This window comes from Phoca vitulina, unplaced genomic scaffold, assembly GCF_004348235.1.
Source record: "Phoca vitulina isolate PV1807 unplaced genomic scaffold, GSC_HSeal_1.0 scaffold18, whole genome shotgun sequence".
Classification (NCBI taxonomy): Eukaryota; Metazoa; Chordata; class Mammalia; order Carnivora; family Phocidae; genus Phoca; species Phoca vitulina.
This window is the reverse complement of record NW_022589721.1, coordinates 10,062,894-10,075,696: the sequence shown is the minus strand read 5'-3', so window position 1 is coordinate 10,075,696 and position 12,803 is coordinate 10,062,894. Positions and strand designations below refer to the sequence as shown.

General features: G+C 34.4%; 1 protein-coding gene across 7 annotated transcripts in view; it reads left to right on the top strand.

Moving 5' to 3' along the window:
* The window catches only part of CSMD3 (CUB and Sushi multiple domains 3), a 1,192,082-nt gene that overhangs the window by 413,509 nt on the left and 765,770 nt on the right, over window positions 1-12,803 (top strand). The window lies entirely within an intron of this gene.

Sequence of the window (12,803 nt, the reverse complement as noted above, 5' to 3'; positions counted from 1 at the left end):
GTATGGTGATTAACATAACAATAAAAATTAAGAAAACATTGAAGGTTAAATCCATTCAATCATTTAAAAGCAGGCAAAAGCAAGAGTTATCATTTGTAAATTTTCCAGATATTTTGGTATAAAATGAGGAAAAAGCCATGAAAAAACAAACAAACTTGTCTTCCAAAGATAATGTTTTCAACACTTGTAGTAAAAATTTTAGACTTAGTATTTTCACTTTTCCTTTTCATCAAAAGCTGCTTTTTTTTTTTTTTTAACTGAAAGCAAAATGATGTGATGTGGTCAGTGTTGCCTGTGGGTGATGTGTAGTTGAGATGAGTTTTAGCATATGGAGGAACATGGAAATAGTTTTATTTTTCCATATTAGCAGAGGTATGTGTTCTGTGAACCATACTCCAAATTCCCAGTGTCCATTTCAGATGCTAGAGGAATATTCATTTCATTTCACAATATATAAATTACTCAAATTGATAGATTTGTAATTGCCTTGTTTACCTGTTAAATTTGCTTTATGTTTTTGTTTGAATTAGAGGAATGTGGTCAATGATCTTAATTTAGAAATTACAGATTAGAATAGAATTAGACTTTAGTGGCATATGTGCAATTGCCTTTATGTATTTAAAGCTATTCAGTTAGTAGAAGAGTTAAACTTACTTCAATGATCCAAAGGTTATGTTAGGACAAAAAAGATAATAATGTGAAATATTTCTGTTGAAATGAACACAGTTATTCAAAGCTGTACAACCATGGGAGGAGTTGTGTCAAGTAGGATTAACTGGTATTTGGGTTTTTTAAAAATATAATTTAACTTTATTTACATCCAATTAATTAACATATAGTGTATTATTAGTTTCAGAGGTGAAATTCAGTGATTCATCATTTGTACAGAACACACAGTGATCATTACATCATGTGTCCTCCTTAATGCCCATCACCCAGTTACCCTATCCCCCACTACCCACATCCCCTCCAGCAACCCTCTGTCTGTTTCCTATGGTTAAGAATCTCTTTTGGTTTGTCTCCCTCTTTGATTCTGTCTTGTTTTATTTTTCCCTCCTTTCCTCTATGCTCCTCTGTTTTGTTTCTTAAATTCCACATATGAGTGAAATCATATGATAATTGTCTTTCTCTGATTGACTTATTTTGCTTAGCATAATATCTTCTAGTTCCATCCATGTCATTGCAAATGACAACATTTCATTTTTTTTGATGGCGGAGTAATATTCCAGTGTGTGTGTGTGTGTGTGTGTGTGTGTGTGTGTGTGTATCCCACATCTTCTTTATCCATTCATCTGTCGATGGACATCTCTGCTCTTTCCATAGTTTGGCTATTGTGGACATTGCTGCTATAAACATTGGGGTACAGATGCCCCTTCATTTCACTACATCTCTGTCTTTGGGGTAAATACGTAGTAGTGCAATTGCTGGGTCATAGGGTAGTTCTATTTTTTGAGGAGCCTTCATACTGTTTTCCAGAGTGGCTGCACCAGTTTGCATTCCCACCAACAGTATATGAGAGTTCCCCGTTCTCCACATCCTCACATTTTGTCATTTCCTGACTTGTTCATTTTAGCCATTCTGACTGGTGTGAGGTGGTATCTCATTGTGGTTTTGATTTGTATTTTCCTGATGCCAAGTGATATTGAGCATTTTTTTCATGTGTCTGTTGGCCATTTGGGTGTCTTCTTTGGAGAAATGTCTGTTCATGTCTTCTGCCCATTTCTTGACTGGATTATTTGTCCTTTGGGTGTTGAGTTTGATAAGTTCTTGAAAGATCTTGGATACTAGCCCTTTATCTGATACATTGTTTGCAAATGTCTTCTCCCGTTCTGTCAGTTGTCTTTTGTTTTTTTTCTGTTTCCTTTGCTGTGAAAAGCTTTTTATTTTGATGAAGGCCCACAAGCTCATTTTTGCCTTTGTTTCCCTTGCCTTTGGATATGTGTCTAGTCAGAAGTTGCTGCACCTGAGGTCAAAGAGGTTGTTATCTTCTAGGATTTTGATGGATTCCTGTCTCACATTTAGGTCTTTCATCCATTTTGAGTCTATTTTTGTGTATGTTGTAAGAAAATGGTCCAGTTTCATTCTTCTACACGTGGCTGTCCAATTTTTCCCAACACCATATTTTGAAGAGACTGTCCTTTTTTCCATTGGAAATTCTTTCCTGCTTTGTAGAATATTTAGTTGACCATAGAGTTGAAGGTCCATTTCTGGGCTCTCTATTCTCTTCCATTGATCTATGTGTCTGTTTTTGTGCCAGTACCATACTGTCTTTTTGATTACAGCTTTGTAACAGAGCTTGAAGTCTGGAATTGTGATGCCAGCAGCTTTAGTTTTCTTTTTCAACTTTCCTTTGACTACTCAGGGTCTTTTCTGGTTCTATGCAAATTTTAGGGATTGATTGGTATTTCAACTATGAGTTTAGATAACTGCATTAAGTATGTTGCAACAGACATTCAAACAAGCATCAGAAAGTGGTTGATCTAAGTGTTCTAAGTGGTTTTTTTAGACTTTTTATTCATCAAAGATTTAGAAAGTGCTTACATTGTCTTTGTACTAGACTTTGTTTTCTCTGCCCTCAATGAATAATAAGACATGCAGACAAATGCATAAGTGATTTTCAGGTAATTGCTCATATATTATAGAGTCAGTACAAAATGTTGTGTGATAAAGAAGAAAGATAAATTTCACGGAGAAATGACATTTGAGCTGAATCTTTAAGGATAAGTAGCAGTTCACCAAGCTGCTTGGGCAGGAGCAGCATTTCAGAAAGAATAGAAAATAGCATAAACAAAAATACAGTAGAATAAAATACTGGGGCTCTTTTGGGAGAAAAACAGAGACAGGGAAACGAGTTAAAATAAGAATGATGGAATGGTACAAATCAGTGGTTTTTGAACTTCTGTCACGTATGTGGGACACATTTGTGTTCATGTGTTCACTGTTATATGCCAGTTCCAAAGCACTAGTGCTAACTCCTCCATTTCCTTTGTTACTCAAGAAAGCATACAGGAATTCACTAAATTTTATAAGAAGGAAATCACTTTACAACTTTGGTATTTTAATTATTAGTACTGAAAACTTACAGCATATTGCACAATTATATCTGCATCATGTCGCTCAATAGTAATTGAGTCAAAATAGAAAAAAGTTTAACAATCATTCATGGATTCATTCAACAGAATTTATCAAGTGTCTACTGTGTATTAGGTACTGTTCTAAACATTAAAGACAGAAATAAAGGGAGATTAAATTCCTATTGAAAATCAAAACTGAAAAAGAAAAGGAAAATGAACTTTGTTGTTGTATGTTTTTATTCTCAATATGATTTTCTGCTCTCTTTTGGGCTTATGAACCTTACAGTTACCCTCCAAAGTCAAAATATCTGAATATCTTCAAATATCAGTCTCAGATATTAATATTTCCAATTATACATCTTCTATATTAGAGTTACTGATGGCTTTTTAAAATCTCATGATCCATAACTGAATATGCTGGGTTTCTTCCTTGGGATTTCCTATCTCTGTGGTTGTACAATATTATTTGCCTAGTTTTATATCATGGCTTTAACCTCAAACAGGTCTTCATTTTTATGCAAATTTAAACCTAAGATAGTTATTTTCTTTGCACTTCTAAAGTATTGGAGACAAAATTACTAAGTCAATGCAGTTGTACTTGATTATACTCTCATTTTATTGTGGTTCATACTTTCAGCATCTTCCTGTTCTTGTTTTAGTTCACATTTTGTAATCTAAATTATGAAGAAGAATAATTAAAGCAAAAATAATTTTGAGAATAATTCTGTTAGGCAAAGTCCTAAGCAGTATGGGAGGGAGGCAGAGACAGAAACAGAGAGGGAGGGAGAGAGAGAGAGAATAATTTTCTAGTCTAAAGTTTCTTATACATTGTGATAAATGTTATAACCAAAGAAGTGTGAGGGTATTGTGGGGGCTCTGAAGAGAAGCAGTTAACACAGCCTGAAGGATACCTGGAATTACTTCCTTGTTACAATGATGCTTAACCTAACTCTAAAAACAAGCAATTGTAAAATAGAGAGGAGATACAGAAGGCATTCCAGAAAGAGGAAAAAGCATGTTCAAAGGTTTAGCTATGACAGAGTACGTGTCTCCACGAAAGTAGAAAAAATTTATTATAGCAAGAGCAAGGCAAGGAGGTGAACAAATTGAGAAACTGAGATTTAGTAGATAAATAAGATTCCAGTCTTGCAGAACTCTGGATGTTTATGTTTAAGGGTGAACTATTCTGTATTGGTTTGAATACAGCTAAAGATTTTAAGCAACAGACTGATGTGACAGGTTAGATTTTCTTTTTAGCAAAAATACTGCGTTGACAGCACATATGATAAAGTGAAGAGATTTTTGTCTGGAGATAGTGAAATGAGTTTGGAAGCTATTGTAATAATTTTGATTATATTTGTTGAGAATCTGGTCTAAATCCTGATAATTCAGAAGGGGAATATTTAGGAAGTAATAGTAAATAAAAAATTGATGATAAATTGGAAGTAAATAGATATGAAGATTCTGGAGTGATTCCCAAATTTCTGGTTTGAAGAGCAGCATAGATGTTCACCCAGGTAGAGGTTGGATTAGGAGCAGCAAGTTTAAGGTCCAAGTGGCTGAGTGATCTGTAATATTTCCTTCAGCAGTCTTAGTTCCATTTCTATCTAATTTTCTATTTAATTACAAGTTTCCAGCTCTGCTTGTATCCCTGTATTTCTATTTAAAAGTGTACATGATATTTCACATTGTTCTGGAAGTTCTGATTAAAGAAATAAAATGTGAAATTGAAGCAATTTTTTTTTTTAATTTAAAAGGAAGAGACACATAAATCCAGGAAAGCTAGAGGAATTAAGAACACTTAGAATTAATAAGATATAGCAAGTAACTAACTAGATTTAAGATAAACACATAAAACTCATTAGAAGCAACAAGCAGTTTGAAGATATTATGAGGACATAATATCAGACTCTTCAAATGTGAAATGAAGAAGGGTATCCTAAAAAGCAATGTGAAGGAGCTGTAAGACAAACTACCCAACTTCACTGAGAGATACCAAAGAAAACAGATAACTGCATTGGGTTGATACTTTGTTCTAATTGATTTTTTGGTTCTGTTGTACCAGATTCTTAACCTTGGCCTGGACTGTTAATTCTTTCCAAATGAACAACTGAAATTCTAATTAGAACTTCAACAATTATTTTTCAGAAACTGGGTAATAATTTGGAAAATGTACAGGTGGAAACAACTATAACTTTTCCCAGAAAATGTAATAATGAAGTTGGCTCTTTGTACTAGCCATGAACACAGAAATATAAAGAGATGTAATCACTAAATAATATCGTAGGTACACATGAAAACAGATGTGATCAATGAAACAAAGTAAAAATTGTAGTATATATTAGAACACAAATTTTGATAAAGCAAACATCTCCATAAGAAACTGGAGAATGGAATTATTTTTAAGTGATACTGGGAAACTTGGCAGCTATATGGGAAAAAAATTCAATGGCCTCTCCTCCCACTTTGCACCAAAATATATCTCAAACAGATTAAAGATTTAAATGCATAAAATATAAGCAAAAATATATTGTGCAAGGTTCACACATAGGTTCATTTAATTTCTGAATAGAAATAGCTTTCTAAGCATGAGTGCAATTTAGAATATCACAGTGAGATAATACAGACATAACTGCATTATTTTCTTCAGAAAAAATTGACATTGAAAGCAAAAAACAAAGTGATGGAATAAAACATTCAATATCATTAATATAAAAATTATTTATGCCAATTGATAACAATAATATGCTTCAAAGTTGGACTGTGTGAGTTTAAACCAAACTCTACCAGCCATGTAGATTTGGATCAGAGGTTGGACAAAACATATCCAAGGCTAGTGGTCTTTTTCTTTCACAAAGCCTCCCTGCTCCAGAGTTCTAAGTGACAGTTCTGTGTCACTTAGCAAGAAGAAGGAGAGGAGGAATTAAGGAATTACCCCTGTGTAGGGGCAGCACACTGACATCCCAAGGCAAGAGAAGATGAAAAGTGAGACAGAATTCTAACATCTTCCTTCCTATTTTTATTCTCCCACCCTCAAACCTGGCTGTCCCACGGTTACTACGTAGAGGGATTCAAGGCATGACCCACATATTCCATTGTTGGAGAAAACTTTCTCCAAATTCTCCTTCCATCTCTCCCTCCATACTGCCTCTGGATTTGACCTTAAGGGACAGAACCAGAGTGAATTCTTGATCTTCTTCTATTTACACATTTGCTTGGTAACAATTATCTAGAAATGTGGCTTTAATTACCATATGTATATGCTAGTGACTCCTGTTTCCAACTGTGCCTTCGATAGATATACTTGGATTTCGGATAAGTCCTGCAAGCTTCACATGTCCAAATCTGGGCTCCCACTATTTCCTCCCAGATATCCACTTCTGATGGTTTTCTCCATCTCAGTTACAGGCACTCCATTTCTCAGTTAACCAAAATTTTGAAGTCACATTTGACTCCTTTCTCACAAACTCCTTTGACTCTCAGCAAATTTAAATCAGAAAACAACCTATCAACCTCTGCTGCCATGACTCTATTCCTAGACTTTGTCAGCAACTATCACTTAATAATTCAAGCAGCCTCCTCTTATAGCAACCCCCCTCTATTCAACACATCAGTTCAGTCTTTATAAAATGCAAATCAGACCTGACACTCCTCTACTGTTTTTACATTCTGGTGGCTTCACATTTAAAGGGGAATGACATTTCAAGACTGTACAATAACTCTACAAGATTGTATACAACCTGGCTGACTACTAACCCTTAAATACCATCTATAACTTTTGCCTTTCTCAGTCACTTCACCCCAGCCATAGAGCCCTGTTTAAGGTTTTGTGTATATGCCATATGTTATATAACTACATGGCTCATGCCTTTATTTCCTTCAAAACTCAGCTAAGGGGGACATTATCAGAGATCTGTCTAACTGTATCACTCTCTATCTTGCTCACACTACTTAGTTTTACTAGTCACGCTTATCACTACCTGGCATGCTGTATATTTATTCATTCATGTTTATTATCTTTCTCTTCCAATCAGAATAGAAGCTCCTTGAGGATTGTATCTTTAGTTCCTTTTTCCTTTTTTTTTTTTTTTTTGATACCTATCCCCACCACCTTGGAGGGTACCCATACTTATAGAATGATCAATTAATATTCATAAGGGAATGTTGAATAAAAAAATCATTGTTGAAAAAATTAAAGGGGAAGTATTAAAGTATTTTATTTGACACTGTTCATTTTGGAGTATGGGCATGTATTTTTACCTATTTAATTTTTTGTTGCCAACTATGTGGTCAATTCTGCAATCTCTCATTGTTTATTTTAATCAGCATAATATGATTTTTCTTCTCGTCTTTTTCTTCAGTTTCAAAGTACTTTTTACTGTCCCAATCCACACACACAGACCAATGTCCTTTTCTTCTTTCTCCTCTTTCTAAAAGACAAAACCCAAATAAAGGTGTGTGGAAGCCATGAGAAATATAGTTAATATGATTGGTATCCTAGAGGGGATAAATCCATAATTAATGCTTTATCTAGATAAATTCTTGACTCTGTGCATGTACATGTGCAAAAGTATGTTTAAATTGTTTTTGTGAATGTATCTCTCACATGAACTCATAAGCTAATTTAACTTTCTTCGTAAAAATAAGTCTATTTAATTGAAGTTATTCTTATTGAATATTATTTATCTGAAATCTGGTTATATAAAATAATTATAAATATGAATATTTAAAAGATCCTAAATATAAATGTCTATAATCATATTTATAAACCCATATGTTTTTTGTTTTTTTTTTTTTAAAGATTTTATTTATTTATTTGAGAGAGACTGAGAGAGAGAGCACATGAGAGGGGGGAGGGTCGGGAGGGTCAGAGGGAGAAGCAGACTCCCTGCCGAGCAGGGAGCCCGATGCGGGACTCGATCCAGGGACTCCAGGATCATGACCTGAGCCGAAGGCAGTCGCTTAACCAACTGAGCCACCCAGGCGCCCAACCCATATGTTTTTTTTAACTCAAACTGATAGAAGGGAAATGTAGATACAATATGCTTAAATTTGTTTTACTATTGTGTTTATTTGGTGAACATTATTCAAAGATATTCATAAAAATATACAATGAAATATTTCTACTATGATATTAATTTAGTGAACATTTCTAATTCAACGGACTTCATAGAACACTATACTATATAAAATTAGTTGTTTTTTTTTTTAAAGATTTTATTTATTCATTTATTTGAAAGAGTGAGAGAGAGAGAGCACATGAGAGGGGGGAAGGTCAGAGGGAGAAGCAGACTCCCTGCCGAGCAGGGAGCCGATGCGGGACTTGATCCCGGGACTCCAGGATCATGACCTGAGCCGAAGGCAGTCGCTTAACCAACTGAGCCACCCAGGCGCCCTATATAAAATTAGTTTTAAAATACATTCTATTTTTAAAATATATTTGGAGAACTCTCTGAGAGCAAAATTGTACCTGAGCTGAAGTATGATATAGAAGGGGAGAACCCATTCCCAGTTTGTCATGTTAATAGTTATTAGCTTTAAAATTGTATAAGAAGATAAAATGGCATTAAAAAAAAAGGAAATAGGGGCACCTGGGTGGCTCAGTTGGTTGAGCGACTGCCTTCGGCTCAGGTCGTGATCCTGGAGTCCAGGGATCGAGTCCCGCGTCGGGCTCCCTGCTCAGCAGGGAGTCTGCTTCTCCCTCTGACCCTCCCCCTCTCATGTGCTCTCTCTCTCATTCTCTCTCTCAAATAAATAAATAAAATCTTAAAAAAAAAAAAAAGGAAATATCCAAAAATAAAAGGCAGTCATTTTCTGACTCTAACCATTACAAATTCTGTCAGTATAGAGTTCTATTTTAGGGGGGAAAGCCAGAGACAAATGAATGTGGTTTTCTTTGTTTTTTAATGTTTCAAGTTTTTATTTAAATTCCAGTTAGTTAACATATAGTGTAATATTAGTTTCAGGTGTAGAATTTACTGATTCGTAACTTACATACAACACCCAGTGCTCATCACAAGTACCCTCTTTAATACCCATCACCCTTTTAGCCCATTCCCCAGCCCACCTCCCTTCTGGTTACCCTCAGTTTGTTCTCTATAGTTGAGACTCTCTTATGGTCTGTCTCCTTCCCTCTATTTTTTTTTTTCTTTTCCCTGTATTCATCTGTTTTGTTTCTTGAATTCCACATATGGGTGAAATCTTATGGTATTTATCTTTCTCTGACTGACTTATTTTGCTCAGCATAATACACTCTAGCTCTATCCATGTCATTGCAAATGGCAAGATTTCTTTCTTTTTGAAGGCTAAGTAATATTTCAGTGTGTGTGTGTGTGTGTGTGTATCACATCTTCTTTATCCATTCATCAATCAATGGATGTTTGGGTTCTTTCCATAATTTTGCTATTGTTGATAATGCTGCTATAAACATCACGGTGCATGTGCCCCTTCAAATCAGTATTTTTGTATCCTTTGTGTAAATACCTAGTAGTGCAATTGCTGGGTCATAGGGTAGTTCCATTTTTTTGAGGAACCTCCATACTGTTCTCCAGAGTGGCTGCACCAGTTTGCATTCCCACCAACAGTGTAAGAAGGTTCCCCTTTCTCCACATCCTCATCAACATCTGTTGTTTCCTGTGTTGTTAATTTTAGCCACTCTGACAGGTGTGAGGTGGTTCAACTGCATGTTTTATATTAATGTCTCTCCAGAGTTGTGGTTTTTGCAAGGGCTTCCAGTCAAGAGCTCCTTTTCTTCTGTGGGACCCCTGCTTTTCCATGGACCATAAGGGACACTTCCCAGAGCTACCAGAGAGTTCACACTCACCTTGTTAAAATATGTCCCTTTTACTCAGAGTATTAGGGGAGGTAAGAAAGTTTCCTAGACCATGCACCCCTTGATGACCCAGTCCTTTTACTCTCCTCTACTTCATTATACACAGATCAACCATTTCTGCTGTGCATCTTGCTAAAACCTATTATATAATGTTCTTCCACTACAAAGAAAAGTCTGGCACTGCGTTCACTCATGCAACCCTAGCAAGAATGCTTGGTGTATAGAAGCCTCTTGTCAACTATTTGTTGAATGGCTTCTTAGCTTAGGAAAAAAGACTTTACCCTCAACAGTATCTATCCTTCTGTGATGGTTTTTATATTGCCTTTATGACTGTTTGACTTTAAATATTCTATTAAGTATATTCAGGCTATAATTTTCTTGTCTTGTGACTAGACAGTCTTGTATCTTTGATATCTTTAAATAAACAATGAGCACATTGACAAGTATGCTGTTATTCTCTGCCCCTTCTCTTTACCCACAATCCAAATTCAACTCCCTTGCTCTGCCTTCCCTTGCTCACTGGCCTCCTTGAGAGTTTAGCCATAGAAGGGACTGACTTTATTCCCTGGAATAATCCCCAGAACCAGGTCTCACTGTGTGTAGGCATTCCCATTTTTCACAGGGTGGAAATCAATTCCCATTTGGACTATAGGTAATACGGAACCCTATTACCGTTGGTACCACAGCATTCCATTTTGGTTCCTGTCCCACAACTCTATAAACAGTTCCTTTATTACATTTATTTCAAAATTCTTCCTAGGTATGTTTGCATTTTTTGCTATGAAATTAATAAAACATGGTTTTCAGCCTTTGTTTTGCCTGGCTGTGTTTTTTTTTTTGACAAGGATGATAAATCTTTCAACCCTTCCCTGATGTCCTAAGCAAAAGTAATGTGAGATCTTAGAGTTTGTGAGTTTTATAGATATTGATTCACAATTAATATCAAAATTAAAAACATAGTAAAAAAGATAATTATATCTCTAAATGATTTTTTCCAAGTAAAGTTATAAAGTCTTCAATGTAATACAATACACCAGACTTGAGGTAATCTAAAACCTGACTGTTTATAAAATAAATTGAGAGGAAGAAAAATTACTGAGACTAATACAGGAAAATAAAAAGGTAAATGATGTGGAAAATATTCATCAGGCATTTTTTTGAGAATTCACATGCTTGATGATGGCATAAATAAAGGGGAAACAAAGTAACACCTCTAAAATAAAAAAAACAACATTGAATATGTACTAAAGTAATTGCACTGGACACTATGGATATGCATTAGTCATTTTAAGCTTTCTGAGAGATTATAAGCCTTGTCTTAAACTATCAGACACTATATGAGTTTAACAAATGTTTACTACCCATTGGATTATGTAACTATAAATTATAATGGCCCCTTCCCTTAGAATGGTTGGAATAAACACTGTGATGGTTTTCCAACCAATAAAATAGCAGTATTTACAAATTTACATATTGTACAGCAATCCACCATAATTAAAATCTCCACTTCATTGCATTTCGTAATACACAGGTATTATTTTCTGTAATTAAATGAGTATGCTTGGAATAATATGCAGTACATAGTAACTAGCCCTCAATAAATATTGTACATTATTATTACCAATATTAACCTGGCAAAAGATGTGAGTAGTTCATTTGCTAAAATGTCTGCTTAAATACTTTAAGTAGAGAAGTGAGAAAATTAGGGGATTTGTGAAAATTTTAATAGCCCACATAAATCATATTTAACAAGTTTTGCAGATTATATATTTATTTATGTACTTATTTATTATAAGTATGGGAATCTGAAATTGAGATAATCCATAGAAATAGGAATAATATACTCTGTTTTAAGAAACTCTATTCTAAATGTTTTTGTTTCGTTTATTTTGATTTGTTTCTGTGATTTTCAGAGGGGAGAGAGAGGGAAAGGGAAGTAGAGCGGAATTGAGGTATACCTTCTTTGGACTGTTTAGCCATATCCTTTCTCATTTACATATAATCTTTAGTATTTTACATTCTCCTTGTATAGTACTTTACATATGGATGGTATTTGGAAAATATCAGTGATGCTCTTGAATGGTTCTTTGAAGATATTTACATCTCACTGAATAAATCTGAAGCTATTCAATTTCCATTTCCAAGAAAGTAGAAATAAGAGCTCTCTGTTTAGTGATAGAGGTACAATTAAAAATTTAGTCATTGACTCAAAAGCATTCATATATTGTTGTGCTTACAATATGAAAAAAATTATGGGAAAGTTCAGAATTATACTGTAACCATTACTTGAGTATACATACACTGAGCATTTGAATTCAACATTTTCTATGTTCTTTAGCTGCTATGTTTCAAAAAATTGTGACATGAAAAAAATGAAGTCTAGCTCCAACAAAACTATTTATTTTAGTTAGTTCAGTGAGAAAGATAAATGAAATTATTAGACTCAAGCAGATAAAGTAAATGGCTGGCTAATTTACATTTTTTTTTCTTTTCAAACATTTGTTTTTTAGACCATTTTCCTGGTATCAATATCAACTCAGGAGACCTAAAGAAAAACATGCATTGGCAATAAATATATTGGGGATGTAATTATGGTTAAAACTGGAAGTATTTATTGTACAAGGAAAAGCAATTTAGAATATTCATAGTTTGAATATATATTTGCATATATATATAATGATATTTGAGGTTTAATTTCTCTAGTCATAAAGAGGAGGATCTTTTTCAAGAATTTAAAATGATTTCTTGTCCTTTCCTTTGAGAGAATACATTTATTTTGCTCCAATTATTCGCTCCAAGCAAGAAATATACACATTATTTTGTTAATGTTATTGACAGGCAAGCCAAAAATCTCTTAAAACTATTTGTTTTCTTAAAGTCAGGTTTATGGAAGAGTA